This window comes from Crassostrea angulata, chromosome 5 (genome assembly GCF_025612915.1).
Source record: "Crassostrea angulata isolate pt1a10 chromosome 5, ASM2561291v2, whole genome shotgun sequence".
Taxonomy (NCBI): domain Eukaryota; kingdom Metazoa; phylum Mollusca; class Bivalvia; order Ostreida; family Ostreidae; genus Magallana; species Magallana angulata.
The window spans coordinates 13,478,354-13,494,255 of NC_069115.1; positions in this window are offsets into that span (position 1 = coordinate 13,478,354).

The window sequence follows — 15,902 nt, forward strand, 5'->3', positions numbered from 1 at the left end:
TTGATACAACTTATTTTTATAATTTTGAAACATACGGTTGAATGATGTTCGTACGATTTTTGTGCAGTTTAGCCTTATATCATTGGAAAATGCGTAACTTGTGTTCTGTTCAAAGTATAGACCTGAAATTTGGACACAACCACCACCAGTGTTTAGGCTTAATTTGACAAATATCAAGGTCATATCAACAGGTCTTTAAACGCAACGTCAAGAGGATTAATATGTTTTGCAAGTTATGTTATACGATATATATCAGTTAGCTAATTAGCTAATCTAATGAGGCGTTAGAAGTAAAAATCACCTATTCGTAAATATAATATGCATAAAAGTACACTTAAAACCACTATATGTAAATAAAGTATATGCCAAAATAAATTGTGTTTGTTGTTTCTACAAACTTCTTCCAAATTGTTGATTTATAAGTGAATTTCTGTTTTGTACTCTTTCTTTTCCTTTGCATTTCCTAGAGCGTGAGGGTTGTTGGACCGGTGTACTGATGTAAATTCCCTGTATACATTTTTGTTCCAGTGACACACAGCAAAATTAGAACGGAAGCTGCATTGATCATTTCTAAGCAGAATTTTCTTTTCTTGAAAAATATGCAAGACATTGTCGAATCTTTTAACAAAAACTGTGTCATTTTAAAAGTACATAATTCTGAGATTATTTTCATACGGCACAATTTTTGATAGTTATGCCTCCCCTTTCAAAGGGAAGAGATATTGTTTTTGTCGACTTATTCTTCTTATTCTTCATCCAAATTTTGCCCAGGCTGTAACTTAAATACCCTTTGACATTAAGACTTGGAACATAGGTAGGTGGTATTTAGAAAAGTGGACGCTACTAAACTATTTGACGTTGACCTATTTTGTTATTCAAGGTCAAGCATTTTATACAAAAATATTGTCTGGGCCATAACACAAGACCACTTCAACATATAGACTTTTAACTTGTATCATAGATAGATGGTATATAACCAAGTTGAACCTTACCAAAATGTTTGACCTTGACCTAAAATTTTATTTCGAGGTTAAAAAAGAAAAACGTCATTGTTCAAGTACAAAACATACTTTGACAGAAGTACTTCAAACTTTAAACAAAGAACAAAAATAATACACTGAGGTGTACTTTTGATTAATATTTGACCTTGACCGTGTTTTACTCAAGGTCAAATGACAAAAAAATAATAAAATTTTGTCTGGGTTGTAACTTGGAATACCATTTGACATTAAGACTTCAAACTTGAAACATAGGTAGATGGTATTGAGAAGGAGTGCAGGCCACCAAACTATTTGACGTTGACGTTTTTTTCTTCAAGGTCAATCATTTTCTTGAAAATATTGTCCGGACCATAACAGAAGACTCCTTCAACATAGAGACTTTTAACTTGTATCATAGATAGATGGTATATCACCAAATTGAACCTTACAAAATGTTTGACCTTGACCTAATTTTTTATTTCAAGGTCAAATTAGAAAAACCGTCTTTGCTCAACTTCTAAATATACTTTAATAGAAGGACTTCAAAATTTAAACAAAGAATAATAATAATACACTGAGGTTTACTATTGATTTATATATGACCTTGACCATGTTTTTACTCAAGGTCAAATTAAGAAAAATAATATTGAGTAGGAGTGCACAGCACCATAATTTTATAATTTTTGACCTTGACCAATCTTGTGTCCCAAGTCAATTCATTTTCTAAAAAATATTGTACAAATCATAACATGAGATTCCTTTAACATACAGATTGTAAACTTGTATCACAGATAGATAGTAAGTAACCTAGATGGAACCTACCAAAATTTTTGACCTACCCTAATATTTTTTTCAAGGTCAAATAAGAAAAAAAACATTCTCGTCTTTATCTAAAAAGTTTGATATAAATCTGAAATAATATCATTAGCGAACGGTTAGATTGTTTGTTAATGATAAAATCATATCATTAGTGGTCAACATCCTGACCACTAATGCAACATTATATCATTAGTGGACGGTGTATCATTAGAGGTTTTATCCATAAAACGGGCGCGGCAAATGATTTTAATTTTATTAGAAAAAAGAATTAAATTTTAGTAAAGTGAACAAAATGGTATGTAACTTTTGTAGAGGATTGGTAAACAGCTTCAAAAGTGTTCCGGTAGATTAATCAATCTGCATCAGAATTTCTACAAATAATCTGCAAATATCTTTTTAAAGGATCAGTTTTGCAAAAGATAACTTTGACATAAATGTGAAAATGACTGCACTCATTGGTGAGGCATTTCCTTTTTCAGATCATCTTTAGCGCATGAATTTGAACAACTTTTGGATCATGTGCACTTGTGTGAAGTCAGTGTATGTGCAGTTACCTTTGTAAAAAAAAAAAGATCCGCAAATCGAATAACAATTTCTTCTGTCTCAAGATTTATGCAAGAAACGATGTCTCTTTTCTTAACAACATTTTCGATCTTGATATGTACGTATATTATACATATACACTTTATACATTTTTGATTATTTCTACATTTTCAATGTAGCACAGTACTAGTATGTGGCAAAATGTTCACAATTGTTGGTAATCACATCCATAAAGTTTATTAGAACAGCAGTGAGCTTACATGTTATTTAAAACGTGCAAATTTTGAATGTTTCTCTCTAAAGTAAAGGTACCTTGTTTACGAAATTTAAGTCGTCTTTGGCCTCATGAATAACAAATCCTCAACCATGTGACTAAACTCTATTCACAGTTATGCTTTGAGAATACGTATGCGCCATCGTATCAAAAAACCAAAAAAATGCTTAATATGCATATGATCGACAAATCAACTTGAAAAATATGTTTTTACTGGCAATTTGACTATTTACTCTTAAATTTTATTTGATCATCAGGAATGCATTCCTAAAGCATTGTGAATAATAAAAAAAGAAAAATAGAAATTGATCAAAACCATGACTCATGCATATATATTACGGGGCGCTCTCTCCCGTACTGAACTAATACTGGGCCAACCGTGAGCTTGTTCTCTTGTTGTTGGACGCAGCCTCATGACACCATCAACAAGCCAACATGCGTTTTAGTTTTCAGACTTTTATATAGACTTTACATGAATTATACTTTTACGTGAGTTTGGTAGGCATCAGCACCGAAGGTCTGGTTCCAACTTACTATAATTTACAATTCAGAAATATATATAATGAACAATGGAAAAACACAATGAAGGATTAACATAATAAGTACAGATGTAAGCTTCGTTATCAAACAGCTATTGATCGAGTAAATCATGACATTTTACATAAAAGGATTAATAAGATGAAAGATCAAGTGTCAATAAACATAAACAGAAGTCAATTAAAAGATTAGCTCTCCATCACTGATTGTGCCTCAGATGGGATTAATGTTGCGCGTAATTTTTAACGTTTATAAAACAGTTGTCGAAATAAATGAAAAGTTTTTGTAGCAATTTACTCAATAATTAAAAATAGTCCGAAAGATTGAATGTCACACCGTGACACATGCTTCGCGTCCGCGTAAACACGTCCTCGTGTTTTGAATTTTTATCATCGACGGTAGCCGCGTTGTTGTCTTCTTTGCTGCCTGTGTGTTTGAAATCGGCGGTCAAGTTGTTTATCAAGCAACAGCGTAGCCTAATCTTAATGTTGTGTAGCTGAGTTCGTAGAATACTTGAAGTATCAAACAAAGATTGAAATTGATTGTTGCGAAGTGAATTAAACGGCAATTCTCTCAAAGTACGTTTGTTTTCAAGATATTTGCACAGTCGTTTCATGTCTCGCGTCTTTTAACGACCCAAAACTGCTTCCTTTTCAACACATTTTGTTGGTTTCTTCATCTGTGTAAAACACATTATGGAATAATTTCCAATTCTGTGACATCGGTAACACTTCTGGTTGAACGCGAAACATAAAACGTTGGGATGCACGTTTCCACACCTTCCGCACACTGGACGCTGACATGAAGGGAAGCTGAACTTCTTCTGTCTCCACTGCGGTCGGAAAGAACATTCAATGTTTAATCTAGTTTAAATCGTCTTATTCATCTGTAAACTCTATTTCTGGGTACACTCGCTAAACTGTTGTAGAGGTCCAGGATCTGACTACTACAAAATATATGTAGCAGTCCCGGGTGTCGTTACCCTTAGGTTTATCCACCAAATATTACGGGGCACTCGCTCCCGTACAGAACTAATACTGGGCCAACCGTGAGCTTATTCACTTGTTGTTGGACCCAGTCTCATGAAACCCTCAACAAGCCAACACGCGTTTTAGTTTTCAGACTTTTATATAGACTTTACATGAAATATACTTTTACGTGAGTTTGGTATGCATCAGCACCGAAGGTCTGATTCCAACTTACTATAATTTACAATTCAGAATAATATATAATGAACAATGGAAAAACACAATGAAGGATTAACATAATAAGTACATATGTAAGCTTCGTTATCAAACAGCTATTGATCGAGTAAATCATGACATTTTACATAAAAGGATTAATAAGATGAAAGATCAAGTGTCTATAAACATAAACAGAAGTCAATTAATAGATTAGCTGTCCATCACTGATTGTGCCTCAGGTGGGATTAATGCTGTGCGGAATTTATAACGTTTGTAAAACAGTTGTCGAAATAGATGAAAAGTTTTTGTATAAATTAACACAAAGTCCGAAAAAGTTAATTTACACAATAATTAAAAATAGTCCGAAAGATTGAATGTCACACCGTGACACATACAATCCGCACGCTTGAGTGACGTCCCATTTTCTTATTCAAATAATACAATGACCTTCATGTATACTTAGCCCTAACAACACTAAGGTATTCATACATTTTTAAAATTGATATTTTGTTTATAATGAAAGTCTCCCTGACAACAATGTCTCTAAATGTTTTGATATAGATTATGTTTGGAGCTTTTAAGCTTAAGATATTAAAATTTATAGTTTTAAATGGTACGTTTTGGTGTTTGAAAAGGAGTGAAACTGCAGTGTTTAAAGGATTCCTTTTTTTCCTTCCCATACTGTTAACAACACAGCGTATAAATACGGACACTGGTCTTTTATATATTTTGCGTTTTGAACTCATTGCCTACAATTAATTTTTAGATTTACAGATCACTGACAAATTTGCAAGAATTTTTTATTCAGGACTGGAGTACATGAAAAAGTTCATTTCGTTTTCTATGTAGGCACATGTACCACATCTCGGATCACTGCATTTATTAAAGAAAGAAACTTATTGCATAGTAAACCGGGCTTTAGATACTTTTTTCTAAATTCGGTGCTTGTCGTCGGTCTCTTTTTTATATTTTCTGAATGTTCTAATATATGGATAATTTTTTGGCGCCTGTCATACGTGAATAAACATATAAAGAGTTGAAAAGAGTCTGATTATAAAACAATTTTCTCAGTAAATAGTTTAAGGCATTGACTCTTTGTATTGCGTTATCATTAAAACAAAAGTTATTTGGGTTTTTGTTGATGATTTTTTGTAATATAACATCGTGATATTTTTAACATGAATTGTGAGTTACAAGTTTCACATGTAACAGTATGGACAAACGTTCGTAAGAACTGTTTGATGTATTTCAGTGACTGGATTTTATAACAATAATCCCGCCATGATATTAAAATAAAGAGAAAGTGTGTTTACTATTATAATAAAATCCAACAACGTATTGTTTATTAAGGTCTTCCGTTTCCAACGGAAGACCTTATAGTGATTGTAATGTTTCTTTTTATTATTATTAAGGTCTTCCGTTTCCAACGGAAGACCTTGTTGTTTTTCTTCGGTTTTTTAGGGTTTTCCGTTTTCAACGGAAAACCCTTCTGTTATTCTACGGTTTCTTTTTCTTTATTAAGGTCTTCCGTTTCCAACGGAAGACCTTATTGTTTTTCTTCGGTTTCTTCTTCCCTATTATTAAGGTCTTCCGTTTCCAACGGAAGACCTTATTGTTATTGCTTTGTTTCTTTTTCCCTATTCTTCTATATTATTAAGGTCTTCCGTTTCCAGCGAAAGACCTTATTGTTATTGCTTTGTTTCTTTTTCCCTATTCTTCTTTATTATTATTTTTTTTTCTTACAAATTTTGTGCACGCGAGATCTCGAAAACTACTGAATTGATTTTCATGAAACTTTACGATCTAATAGATGATGATATGAACCGTATTGAAAATTTTTTTTATTGATGACGTCACTTCCGGTTTTGAGATATAGTCGTTTTATCGATTTTCAGAGGGGTATATTGTCGGAAGTGCTCCTCTTAAACTATAGCAGATATAACTTTGAAATTTTCAGTGATGGTAGACGGAAGACTGAAATTGTGCATGAAGGTTTTAAATCATTTCGATCGCCAAAAGCGTTGAAGCTCGCCTGGACCCGAAAATTGAGTTAAAAAAAGTCATCATTTTTTCTGGTTTTCTTTGTTTATCTCTTTTCTGAAAAATATTTTGTTAAAACATGTAATGTAAAAAATGTTTATATTTACAAGACCTTTCAACTGATATCAGGAAAAAGGGGCTGGCCCCTCAAATTAGGGGACCAAAGGGCTCTAAAGTCTTTCAACTATAGCCCTTTACTGAGTGATATTTTGTGAACAGTTATAGAAGCAAATATGTTTATTTTACAGTTATGTATCCAAGCAATGTAATGATTTTATCATGTGTTACGTGATAAGGGGTTTTTAGGGGCCAAAATTCCTAAATTTTGATCACATATATCTCAGAAAGGAAAAATATTTTGAAATGCAGTATAGAAGAAAAGATACTCATAGTAATGTACTAAATAATATGCAATTTTCAAAATTTCGTTAAACGGCCCCTATAAGGAACTAAGGGACCAGCCCCTAAAACGTTCTTTCCCATATATCTCAAGAACGGTAACGAATTTTTAAACAGTTGTTGAACAACAGTGTTGAGATTTAAATGACCTTTTATTTGAGATCAAGAAAAAGGGGCTGGCCCCTAAAATTAGGGGACCAAAGGGCTCTAAAATCTTTCATCTGTAGCTCCTCACTGAGAGAAATGTAATGAAAGGTTATAGAAGCAAATATGTTTATTTCACAGTTATGTATCCAAGCAATGTAATGATTTTATCATGTGTGACGTAGTAAGGGGTTTTAAGGGGCCAAAATTCCAGAATTGTGATCACATATATCTCAGAAAGGAAAATATTTTAAAATGCAGTATAGAAGAACAGATACTCAGAATGATGCACTAAACAATATGCAATTTTCAAAATTTCGTTAAACGGCCCCTATAAGGAACTAAGGGATCAGCCCCTAAAACGTTCTTTCCCATATATCTCAAGAACGGTAACGAATTTCTAAACAGTTGTTGAACAAAATGTGTTGAGATTTAAATGACCTTTTATTTGAGATCAAGAAAAAGGGGCTGGCCCCTAAAATTAAGGGGATCAAACGGCTCTAAAATCTTTCATCTGTAGCTCTTCACTGAGGGAAATTTAATGAAAGGCTAAAGTAGCAAATATGTTTAGCTTACAGTTATGTATCAAAGTAATGTAATGATTTATTCACGTGTTATGTAACAAGGATTTTTAAGGGTTCAAGAATCCAAAACTATGACCATATATATCTCAAAAAGGAAAATATTTTGAAATGCAGTATAGAAGAAAAGATGCTTAAAATGATGTACTTTACAAAATGCAACCTTTAAATTTTGGTTCAGCGGCTCCAATAAAGAGATAAGGGACTGGTCCCTTAAACGTTTTTTATTTTCAGATATCTCAAGAACGGTGACGAATTTCTAAACACTTGTGGAACAAAGCTCTTATCCCTGAAACAAAATAGTATCTGGCCTTTAGAATGTAGACCCTGTTTTTCTATTCTGAATCATGTTTAGCTGTTAAATAGCAAAATCAAGATCGAACATATATCTCAAATTCTAAAATCAGACGGAAGACCTACTCGTTGCTCGCAACGAGATTGTGTCTAGTTATTATTTTTTTTCTTACAAATTTTGTGCACGCCATTTCTCAGCAACGGCTCATTTAATTTTTATGAAACTTTCAGATCTGATAGGTATTGATCTGAACCTTGTTGCAAATTTTTTTCATTGATGACGTCACTTCCGTTTTTGAGATATCGTCGATTTTATGATTTTTATAGGGGTATTTTGTCGGCGGAACTCCTCTTTAACTATTGCAGATATAAAGTTGAAATTTTCAGGGTTGGTAGACAAAAGACTGAAGTTGTGCATGAAGGTCTTAAATCATTTTTATCTTGAAAAACGCCGACGCTCGCCTGGGCCCAAATATTGAGTTTAAAAAAACGTCGTGAATTTTCGTGCTTTTCTTTCTTTATCTCATTTCTGGAAAATACTCTATTAAAACATGTAATGTAAAAAAGGTTTATATTTACAAGACCAAGTAAAAGGGGCTGGCCCCTTATATTAGGGACCTAGAGAGCTCTAAAATCTTTCATCTATAGCTCTTTACTGAGGTATATTTTGTAATGAATTATAGGAGCAAATATGTTTATCTTACAGTTATGAAGCCCGACAGCATAACGATTTTTTCATGTGTTACGTAATTAGGGGTTTTAAGGGGTCAAAGGTCCAAAACTTTGATCACCTATATCTCAAAAAGTAAAAATATTTTGAAATGCAGTATAGAATAAAAGATGCTCAAAATGATGAAACTAACAACATGCAACCTTCAAAATTTGGTTCAGCGGCCCCAATAAGGATATAAGGGACCGGCCCCTAAAACGTTTTTCTCAGATATCTCAAAAACGGTAACGAATTTCTTAACAACTGTTGAGCAAAATGTCTTTAAGATTAAATGACCTTTCATTTGATACCAAGAAAAAGGGGCTGACCCCTAATATTTGGGACCTAAAAGGGCTCTAAAGTCTTTTTCTATAACTCTAAACCGAGGTATATTTTGTAATGTATTATAGAAGCAAATATATTAATCTTACAACCTTAATCTTGCAGCCTTCAAACTTTGGTACAGTGGCCCCAATAAGGAGATAATGGACCCGCCCCTAAAACGTTTTTTCTCAGATATCTCAAGAATGGTGACGAATTTCTAAACACTTGTTGAACAAAGGTCTTACACCTGAAACAAAATAGTATCTGGCCTTTAGAATGTAAATCCTGTTCTTCTATTCTTACACGTGTTTAGCTGTTCACAGCAAAATCAAGATCGAACATATATCTGAAATTCTAAAATCAGACGGAAGACCTCCTCGTTGCTCGCAACGAGATCATGTCTAGTTATTATTTTTTTTTCTTACAAATTTTGTGCACGCGAGATCTCAAAAACTACTCAATTGATTTTCATAAAACTTTCAGATCTAATAGATGATGATATGAACCGTATTGCAAATTTTTTTTATTGATGACGTCACTTCCGGTTTTGAGATATAGTCGTTTTTTCGATTTTCAGAGGGGTATTTTGTCGGCAGTACTCCTCTTAAACTATAGCAGATATAAACTTGAAATTTTCAGCGATGGTAGACGGAAGACTGAAAATGCGCATGAAGGTTTAAAATCATTTCGATCGCAAAAAGCGTCGAAGCTCGCCTGGACCCGAAAGTTGAGATTAAACAAACGTCATAATTTTTTCTGGTTTTCGTTAATTATCTCTTTTCTGAAAAATATTTTGTTAAGACATGTAATGTAAAAAAAGTTTCTACTTACAGGACCTTTTCTTTGAAATCAAGAAAAAGGGGCTGACCCCTCAAATAAGGGGACGAAAGGGCTCTAAAGTCTTTAATTTGTACTCCTTTTCTGAGAGATATTTTGTGAAATGTTATAGAAGCAAATATGTTTATCTCACAGTTATGTATCCAAGCAATGTAATGATTTTGTCATGTATTACGTAATTAAGGGTTTTTAGGGGCCAAAAGTCCAAAATTTCGATCTCCCATATCTCAGAAAGGAAAAATATTTTGTAATGCAATACAGAGGAAAAGTTGTTCAAATTAATGTTCTTAACAATATGCAACCTTCAAAATTTTGTTAAACGGCCCCTATAAGGAGATAAAGGATCGGACCCTAAAACCTTCTTTCTCATATATCTCCAAAATGGTAAGGAATTTCTAAACACTTGTTGAACAAAATTTGTTTAGAATTAAATGACCTTTCATTTTATATGTACAAAAAGGAACTGGCCCCTCAAATAAGGGGACCAAAGGGCTCTAATGGCTTTAAACTGTAGCCCTTAACTGAGAGACATTTTGTGAAAGGTTATAGAAGCAAATATGTTTATCTCACAGTTATGCATCCAAGCAATGTAATTACTTCGTAATTAAAGGTTTTTAGGGACCAAAAGTCCCAAATTTTGATGACCCATATCTCAGAAAGGAAAAATATTTTAAAATGCAGTACAGAGGAAAAGTAGTTCTTAATCATATGCAACCTTCAAAATTTCGCCAAACGGCCCCTGTAAGGACATAAGGGATCGGCCCCTTAAACCTTCTTTCTCATATATCTCCAGAACGCTAACGAATTTTTAAACACTTGTTGTTGACAAAATGTTTTTAGAATTAAATGTTCTTTTATTTAATTCCAAGAAAAAGGGGCTGGCCCCTTAAATTAGGGGATCAAAGGGCTTCAATTTTTTTTATCTATAGCCCTTTAATGAGAGCCATTTTGTGAAAGGTTATGAATGCTAGATTAGGTATAAAATGGTTTCTATATCCTTACAATATAATGATTTTCTCTTGCGTTACCCAATTAGGGTTTTTGGGGACCAGATGTAAACAAAATTAATCTTTTCAATCTTAATTGGAAGAAATTCAAGCATGTAAAAAAGCAATGTAATAGAACTTACAAAAAGCGATGCAATAAAGCATTAATACTTCACTCCTTTTTCCATATCATGTTTTGTTGTCGAAAATCAAAATAGATGATGTCATTTTTTCTTTTAAAAATCGGACGGAAGACCTCCTCGTTGCTCGCAACGAGATCGTGTCTAGTTATTATTTTTGTTTTTTTTTCTTACAAATTTTGTGCACGCGAGTTCTCGAAAATGGCTAGGCCGATTTTCATGAAACTTTCAGATCTAATAGATATTGATCTGAACCTTATTGGAAATTTTTTATTTTGATGACGTCATTTCCGTTTCAGAGATATTAACGTTTTAGAGATTTTTAGAGGGTCAGCTTGTCCGTCGAACTCCTCCTAAACAATAAAAGATATCAAATTCAAATTTTGAGCAATTGTAGATGAATGATTGTAGTTTTGTCTAAAGTGAGCCATTTATGTTTGGCGCAAAAGGCGCCGAAGCTCCCCTGGACCCGAAAATTGAGATATTAAAAATGTAGTGATTTTTCTTGGTTTTCTTTAATTATCTCTTTTCTCGAAAATATTTTGTTAAGACATGTAGAGCAATTAAAATTTATTTTTACAAGAGCTTTAATTTGAGATCAGAAAAAAGGGGCTGGCCCTTCAAATTAGGGGCCAATTAGGCTCTAAAGTCTTTTGATGATATTTTTTTAATGTGAAATATTTTGTAATACGTTATAGAAGCAATTTTGTTTATTCTAACGTTATTCACCTATACATGACAATCATTTACTCCTATATTACGTAATGAGGGATTTTAAGGGGCCAGAAGTCCAAAACTTTGATGCTCAATATCTCTAAATGGAGAAGCATTTTGATAAGCATTATTGAACAAAAGATGCTCAAAATATTGAGCTTATCAATCTGCAACAATAATTTTTTTGTTATGCGGTCCCTGAAGGGAGTTACAGGGTCGGCCCCTAAAACGACCCTCTCCAGATATCTCCAGAACGGTACATAATTTCTAAACACTTGTTGAACAAAATGTGTTTGAATTGACACGAGCTTTCATTTAAGATCAAGAAAAAGGGGCTGGCCCTTCAAATTAGGGGCCGATAAGGCTCTAAATCTTTTGATGATAACTTTTTACTGTAAAATATTTTGTGATACGTCATAGAAGCAATTATGTTTATTCTAACGTTATTCACCTATACATGGCAATCCATAACTCCAATATTACGTAATTAGGGATTTTAAGGGGCCAGAAGTCCAAAACTTTGATGCTCAATATCTCTAAATGGAGAAACATTTTGATAAGCATTATTGAACAAAAGATGCTCAAAATATTGAGCTTATCAATCTGCAACAATAATTTCTTTGTTATGCGGTCCCTGAAGGGAGTTACAGGGTCGGCCCCTAAAACGACCCTCTCCAGATATCTCCAGAACGGTAAATAATTTCTAACCACTTGTTGAACAAAATGTGTTTGAATTGACAAGAGCTTTCATATAAGATCAAGAAAAAGGGGCTGGCCCTTCAAATTAGGGGCTGATAAGGCTCTAAATCTTTTGATGATAACTTTTTATTGTAAAATATTTTGTGATACCTTATAAAAACAATTATGTTTATTCTAACGTAATTCACCTATACATGGCAATAATTTAATCCTATATTACGTAATAAGGGATTTTAAGGGACCAGAAGTCCAAAACTCTGATCCTCTATATCTCAAAATGGAGGACATTCCAAAAAGCAGTATTTAACAAAAGATACTCAAAATAATGTGCTTAACAATGAACAGCCATATATTGTTTGTTATCTGGACCCTAAAAGGAGTTTAGGACCAGATATCGAAACGATTTTTCACGTATATCTATAAAACAATTTATAAACGATAAACAATTTCTAAACACTTATTAGCAGTACACAAAAATACCTTTTAACTAAAATGAATGAAAAGGAGCTAATCCCTCAAAAAAGTAACACAAAAGTGGTAGATAGTCTTTCACCCATTACTCTTGGACCCCGCTTCCATTTCCGGATACGTTTCGTTGACGAAGATCAAGAGCAAGGTCATTCCGTATTCTAAAAATCGGACGGAAGACCTCCTCGTTGCTCGCAACGAGATCGTGTCTAGTTATTAGGGTCTTCCGTTTCCAACGGAAGACCCTCTTGTTTTTCTACTGTTTCTTTCTATTATTATTAGGGTCTTCCGTCTTCAGCGGAAGACCCTTCTATTATTCTTCGGTTTCTTTTTCACTTTTCTTATTAAAGACCGGGGTTGACCTAGTTGAATATCCACACGGACGGCAATTAAGCATATAAGGAAGCAGGCCACACCTCCAAACTGATAACACTGCACAGTGAATCTATTAATAGATGGCTGCATACCAGAAGCACGTGCTGATCAGAGAACTACATAATTTTAATGGTCATTTAATAATGGTGTGCATAGTTCCGTTCCCTGATTTTCATCTCTAAGTAATAAGCATCTACACATGCATGTACTTCTAAATTGATCACTGCCAATACAAGCATCCCTTTTGTTGTTTTTTTTTTTTGTATCTAGAGCTTTGTTACAACATCTATCATAGTAAGCATCATTTCTTCACATACATGTTATTATTTAGAAAATACTTTAAACTTAAAAAAAAAACCCAAGAAATTCACTGGTCAGAATAGCTCTTATCAACAACAGTGTTGGTTAGGTGCAAGAGGCTAATGCACAACTAATCCCTGACTCAGTGGGGAATCCCTCCCGCCAAATGTCAATAAATCAGCCCCCAAATCTGCAAATGTAAAAGAGGTTCCAGGGAGGAAAAAGTATATTTACCTGATGATTTTGCAGGTGGGCCTTAACTTTAATTATCAGAAATATTTGAAAAAAATATTCACATACAATTTATTAAATCAGATGTTAAGGTTACAATCTGTAGTTCACTGTAGTAGATTACAAGCTCAAGTTTCCTTTTGGTTTACCTCTGCCCTAATAAAATTCCCTCCAAAACATTCTTGTAATCCAAATTATGGCGGAAAAGATCAAACAGGGTGAATTGGAAGGAAGAGAAATTGTAAGGTTTTTCAACTCATAAATTGGGATATAGAAGAATTATCGACTAGTGATCTAAGATAGTGCAAAATGTTGGTGATCGAGACAGATAAAGACTGATGATTTACAGGGGAGTTTGTTGAACGCTAATTCTGCACGATTCTGTCAGAACAGCAATAATTAGGAATGTCCCCATTGTATATGCAGACCCATTAGAAGCTGTCCGATATGGTGGAAATCAAATTTTGGAAAGAAATAAGACTTTATTGAAGGGATTAACTTTTGACAATATGGTTTCTAGACCAAAGAAACATTTGTGGGAAAGTTGGATTTTTCACTAGAATAATGATATCAGCATGATCAGTGGCATAAAGGCATAATTTCTCAACTAATGTGATGACCTATATGTTTATAATTTAAAACTGCTAGAACCTGTGACCTGGGAGGCCCCATGCGTAAACAGATATGGGAACTTGAACTATCAGTGTGAAGCTGCAGGACCGACTCTCCAGCTCTACACAAGTGTGTGTTCTTTCTCTTTGTTTGTGATTACCAGTGATGATAGAGTAATAAATCAATTAAGAAGGATTACTTAGTGTTATTTAGTTTTGAGGTAAGACAAGCTGTCCCGCCATTTACTGTGCGTCTCTAGCAATAGGCATTTCCGGTAGGAATGTAAACAAAAAGCCGATTTCTCATCTGTCAATCAAATCTGAGGAAATTTGAATTTCTGGATCACTTCAAAATTTTGAATATGAATTTCTAAAGTAGTAATGCATCAATAATAATTATTTTACTATCTAGAGATGCCTTTCAGTTTACTTTAGTTGCATGACAAAATTTAATTTATAGTTTTTGCTGATTAAAGTGTAAATTCAGAAATTTCTCCTCTGAAGTGAAAGGTGGCAAGAAAATTGAAATTTCCTCCATTTTCCTCATTGGCTGCTATTTATACCCCAGACCCGGTCTTTAAGGTCTTCCGTTTCCAACGGAAGACCTTATTGTTTTTCTTCGGTTTCTTCTTCCCTATTATTATAAGGGTTTTCCGTTTTCAACGGAAAACCCTTCTGTTATTCTACGGTTTCTTTTTCTTTATTATTAAGGTCTTCCGTTTTCCAACGGAAGACCTTATTGTTTTCGTTCGGTTTCTTTTTCCCTATTATTATTATTTTTTTTTTTCTTACAAAATTTATGCAGGCGATTTCTCGGAAATGGCTGAACCGATTTTCGTGAAATTTTCAGATCTAATAGATATTAATCCGAACTTAATATACATTTGTTTATTTTGATGACGTCATTTCCGTTCTTGAGAAAATGACGTTTTAGCGATTTTCAGAGGGTCGGCTTGTCCAGGGATCTCCTCCTAAACGGTAAAAGATATTGAGTTCAAACTTTCAGGGATTGTAGACAAGAGATTGTAGATGTGCAATTTGGCATTCAAATTTGTCATCCTCACAAGGCGTTAAAGCTCGCCTGGTCCCGAAAATTGAGATGGAAAAAACGCCTTAATTTTTTATGGTTTTCTTAGTTTATCTCTTTTCTGAAAAATATTTTGTTAACACATGTAATGCAAAAAATGTTTATATGTACAAGACCTTTCATTTGATATCAAGAAAAAGGGGCTGGCCCCTAACATTGGGGAACCAAAGGGCTCTAAAGTCTTTCATCTGTAGCCCTTTACTGAGAGATAATTTTTGAAATGTTATAGAAGCAAATATGTTTATCTCACAGTTATGTATTCAAGCAGTGTAATGATTTTGTCATGTATTACGTAATTAAGGGTTTTTAGGGACCAAAAGTCCAAAATTTCGATCACCCAAATATCAGAAAGGAAAAATATTTTGTTATGCAACACAGAAGAAAAGTTGTTCAAATAAATGTTCTTAACAATATGCAACCTTCAAAATGTTGTTAAACGGCCCCTATGAGGAGATAAGGGATCGGCCCCTAAAACCTTCTTTCTCATATATCTCAAGAATGGTAACAAATTTCTGAACACTTGTTGAACAAAATTTGTTTAGAATTAAATGACCTTTCATTTGATATCAAGAAAAAGGGACTTGCCCCTAAAATTAGGGAACCAAAGGGCTCTAAATTCTTAAATC